Source organism: Schistocerca serialis, unplaced genomic scaffold (assembly GCF_023864345.2).
Source record: "Schistocerca serialis cubense isolate TAMUIC-IGC-003099 unplaced genomic scaffold, iqSchSeri2.2 HiC_scaffold_383, whole genome shotgun sequence".
Taxonomy (NCBI): Eukaryota; Metazoa; Arthropoda; class Insecta; order Orthoptera; family Acrididae; genus Schistocerca; species Schistocerca serialis.
In genome coordinates this window covers 1-5000 of record NW_026047958.1, presented here as the reverse complement: position 1 = coordinate 5000, position 5000 = coordinate 1, and the positions used below count along the sequence as shown (strand labels likewise).

At 50.2% G+C, this 5000-nt stretch overlaps 1 non-coding gene across 1 annotated transcript in view; it reads right to left on the bottom strand.

Moving 5' to 3' along the window:
• Positions 1 to 76, bottom strand: part of LOC126446317 (small subunit ribosomal RNA) — a 1909-nt gene extending 1833 nt beyond the window's left edge. Inside the window, exon 1 of the ribosomal RNA XR_007583260.1 lies at positions 1 to 76. This exon is cut by the window's left edge and continues 1833 nt beyond it. This is a non-coding gene — a ribosomal RNA (small subunit ribosomal RNA).
• Positions 77 to 5000: the final 4924 nt, after the last annotated feature.

The following is a 5000-nucleotide window of genomic DNA, read 5'->3' as shown; positions in this document are numbered from 1 at the left end:
AATGCGGCTTGTACTGAGACATGCATGGCTTAATCTTTGAGACAAGCATATGACTACTGGCAGGATCAACCAGGGAGCTGCGTCAACTAGAGCTGAGCAGCCGGCCGCCCGGGAGTGTGTCCCGGGGGCCCGCGCGAACACGCAAGCGTCCGCTCAATTATTCTGCAAACAGGAGGAGGCTGAGCTCCCCTGCACAACACACCTCGAAACCCTCTCAGGTCCCGGCGGCGCGCAGCGCCGTCCTAAGTACTTGGTCGGGTTCGAGAGAGGCGCAATCGCCCGGAGTTAGGCGAGTAGACGCTTTAGGTGCGACCACCCGTGCTCCCAACTGAGCTTGCCGCTGCCGACAGAGGCCCGGGAGCGTGCTGTCGTGGCATTGCCGGCGGGAGACAACACGCGCCACCTACGGTGACCGGCAGCTCCAACGCCAGCGCCACAGAAGGACAAAAGCCCCACTTGGGTGCCGAAGCGAACTCTCCCAGCACAGCGCACGCGCCAACACGTCCGCACAGCTGCGATACAAACCACCTGCGAGAACCGCTGGGGCGACCGAGCAGCAGACGGCGTCGCGGCGCCGAGCGCCGGGCGGCGGCGCATCCTCAGCGCACACAGTCCTCAATCGGACCAGCACACTGCAGATGGCCACCGCGCTTCGCACCGGGCCCGCGAGGACCTACTTTGGCCGCAAGGCGCCGCGAGCAGGGGGCGCCGGCGCGCAGCTGCGCCGCCTGCCGCGTCCGTCGGCCGGCGCGCCTGCCACTGGCCGCCCCCACCAGCCGGCTGTAGCGCGTGCGCCCACGCACCGCGCTGCCAGCACGCCGGGCGGCCCCCCCTCACCGGCCGGGGACGGTCCCACCCAGCCACCGCCGCGTATCGCCTCACACCCAGATCCCCTTTCGCGTTCGTGGGCATGGTGGGTCCCCTTTCACGTTCGTGGGCATGGTGGGTATCCCTGAAACAACCGGTTAATAGCTCGACCGATCGTCGCCAACACTGATTCACCTCTAGCGAGAACAACCGCACCACAACGGGTTACCTGTTGTTCATTTGCGTAACGTCACCAGCAAACGTAGACGTCCATCGCCATTTGCAACGAGTATTGCATGCCTGTGTCAGGTGTCACAACACACTACGTCTGCCCACATAGACGCAACAACATGTGCACGCCTCGAGAACACGTGGAAGGTAGCCCCCGTACGTATGCGGTGTCCATTGCGCGAACGACTGTCAGCCGGCCTCTGCAGGATGTCGCAGATGTGGAACGCGGTGCAACATGCTATCACGGTGTGTGAGAAGAGACGACTACGTCCGAATACACGCTCCACTACATCAACAGACTGCTCATGCTGATCGCCATCCAGGGCGTCCGTTCCTCCCACACGTCTGAATGGCGTACCACACTGCAATCCAGCTCTTATAGGGAGACGACACGTAGCTGCGTGCACAATATTTGGACTGTATGGTCTGCCGTTGCTAGGCGCAGTCGTCGTACGGTCACACATGTGCCACGATGTATCATTCAGTACATACGGACCAATGTGCAGTACAGTTTGTGGGTTTTGCGTACATCGGCGGACAGGTGACAGGCCGTACCACAACGTAGGCTGAGTACGTCGGCATGCGAAGGGCATTGAACATGCAAACTTCTCAACGACCAGCTTGCGAAGGCAGGGGGGAAGGGGGGGGGGCATGTACGTCCTGCTGCTATCCACATTACAGTGTATAGCAGGAGCATGTGGAAAGTCAGCAACACCTGCAAGGTGTTTAACATGACGCGATACACAGGGGACCGGGCAGTGCGAATAGCGAACTATATTGCGAGGGTTGCGGTTAGGCAACACTACACTAATTTAACGAGTTGCATAACAATTACAGAGCAGGTTCAGCGACAACGTGCGTCAGGTTAAGGCGCAATATAGGTTAGGTTGAGGCACAATATAGGTTAGGTTAAGGCACAACATGGGTTACGTTAAGGCACAAATTGGGTTACGTTAAGGCACAACATGGGTTACGTTAAGGCACAACATGGGTTACGTTAAGGCACAAATTAGGTTACGTTAAGGCACAAATTAGGTTACGTTAAGGCACAAATTAGGTTACGTTAAGGCACAAATTAGGTTACGTTAAGGCACAAATTAGGTTACGTTAAGGCACAAATTAGGTTACGTTAAGGCACAAATTAGGTTACGTTAAGGCACAAATTAGGTTACGTTAAGGCACAAATTAGGTTACGTTAAGGCACAAATTAGGTTACGTTAAGGCACAAATTAGGTTACGTTAAGGCACAAATTAGGTTACGTTAAGGCACAAATTAGGTTACGTTAAGGCACAAATTAGGTTACGTTAAGGCACAAATTAGGTTACGTTAAGGCACAAATTAGGTTACGTTAAGGCACAAATTAGGTTACGTTAAGGCACAAATTAGGTTACGTTAAGGCACAAATTAGGTTACGTTAAGGCACAAATTAGGTTACGTTAAGGCACAAATTAGGTTACGTTAAGGCACAAATTAGGTTACGTTAAGGCACAAATTAGGTTACGTTAAGGCACAAATTAGGTTACGTTAAGGCACAAATTAGGTTACGTTAAGGTACAATATGGGTTAGGTTAAGGTACAATATGGGTTAGGTTAAGGTACAATATGGGTTAGGTTAAGGTACAATATGGGTTAGGTTAAGGTACAATATGGGTTAGGTTAAGGCACAACGTAGGTTAGGTTAAGGCACAACATAGGTTAGGTTAAGGCACAACATAGGTTAGGTTAAGGCACAACATAGGTTAGGTTAAGGCACAACATAGGTTAGGTTAAGGCACAACATAGGTTAGGGTTAAGGCACAACATAGGTTAGGTTAAGGCACAACATAGGTTAGGTTAAGGCACAACATAGGTTAGGTTAAGGCACAACGTAGGTTAGGTTAAGGCACAACGTAGGTTAGGTTAAGGCACAACGTAGGTTAGTTAAGGCACAACGTAGGTTAGGTTAAGGCACAACGTAGGTTAGGTTAAGGCACAACGTAGGTTAGGTTAAGGCACAACGTAGGTTAGGTTAAGGCACAACGTAGGTTAGGTTAAGGCACAACGTAGGTTAGGTTAAGGCACAACGTAGGTTAGGGTTAAGGCACAACGTAGGTTAGGTTAAGGCACAACGTAGGTTAGGTTAAGGCACAACGTAGGTTAGGTTAAGGCACAACGTAGGGTTAGGTTAAGGCACAACGTAGGTTAGGTTAAGGCACAACGTAGGTTAGGTTAAGGCACAACGTAGGTTAGGTTAAGGCACAACGTAGGTTAGGTTAAGGCACAACGTAGGTTAGGTTAAGGCACAACGTAGGTTAGGTTAAGGCACAACGTAGGTTAGGTTAAGGCACAACGTAGGTTAGGTTAAGGCACAACGTAGGTTAGGTTAAGGCACAACGTAGGTTAGGTTAAGGCACAACGTAGGTTAGGTTAAGGCACAACGTAGGTTAGGTTAAGGCACAACGTAGGTTAGGTTAAGGCACAACGTAGGTTAGGTTAAGGCACAACGTAGGTTAGGTTAAGGCACAACGTAGGTTAGGTTAAGGCACAACGTAGGTTAGGTTAAGGCACAACGTAGGTTAGGTTAAGGCACAACGTAGGTTAGGTTAAGGCACAACATAGGTTAGGTTAAGGCACAACATAGGTTAGGTTAAGGCACAACATAGGTTAGGTTAAGGCACAACATAGGTTAGGTTAAGGCACAACATAGGTTAGGTTAAGGCACAACATAGGTTAGGTTAAGGCACAACATAGGTTAGGTTAAGGCACAACATAGGTTAGGTTAAGGCACAACATAGGTTAGGTTAAGGCACAACATAGGTTAGGTTAAGGCACAACGTAGGTTAGGTTAAGGCACAACGTAGGTTAGGTTAAGGCACAACGTAGGTTAGGTTAAGGCACAACGTAGGTTAGGTTAAGGTACAACGTAGGTTAGGTTAAGGTACAACGTAGGTTAGGTTAAGGTACAACGTAGGTTAGGTTAAGGTACAACGTAGGTTAGGTTAAGGTACAACGTAGGTTAGGTTAAGGTACAACGTAGGTTAGGTTAAGGTACAACGTAGGTTAGGTTAAGGTACAACGTAGGTTAGGTTAAGGTACAACGTAGGTTAGGTGAAGGCGCAATGTAGGTTAGGTTAAGGTACGATATACCTTAGGTTAAGGTACAATATCGCTTAGGTTAAGGTACAATATAGCTTAGGTTAAGGTACACGTTGTAGGGAAAGGTGTATTTTGGGGGGGGAGGGGGGCGGCAGGTTCGTTGATAGTGATTATCGTAAGTGCATGCCTGCGGGATCATCCGATTTGTCACGTCAGGATGCACTTGTGGCTCATGACAGGCGGCGCTCCGATTCCAAGGTTGTGGCAGATCTGTGTCTTTCATTCCTGCCATTGTTTGTGTACTGTGACAGGAGGCAGTATTGTGATGTTGGGTGCACCCCTGTGTAGGACATGTGTGGGTGTTCGTGGCTTAGCTGAGCAATGGCGGATGTCGGAAGGGTGGGATATTCTGTTTTCTGGGTGGACCTCCCGGTCTGGTTATGATAGTGTGGATTGTGTAATGTGGCGGAGAGGATGCACCGGATGTTCTTCCATGCTGGTGGTTAGATATTGTGTGTGTGCCTGTTAGAGGCAGAGAGTAGTGTGTGATAGTGTCTGGCTGACGTGTGGTTCTCATTGTGTGCAGAGTCTTTCAGCATGTATAGGGACGGTTGTATATATTATCTGTATTCTGATGGCTCTGCATCTATTACTAATCAGTGCCGTGTATACGGTTACTCTGGTTCCAGTCGAAACTGTTCTATCTCTGTACATTAGTGACACTGCGGCTCCACTATGTTGCCGCCCCTGTCGGCCGTTTCCCCCAGTGTGTGGCTAATGATTATCAGCAATCAGTCTATTAGTCAATACCGGTAGTGTGACGACGTGAAATGTCCGGGATGGGGGAAGCTACACGCTTCCCGTGGGTCAGGGCCTAGAAAGACTC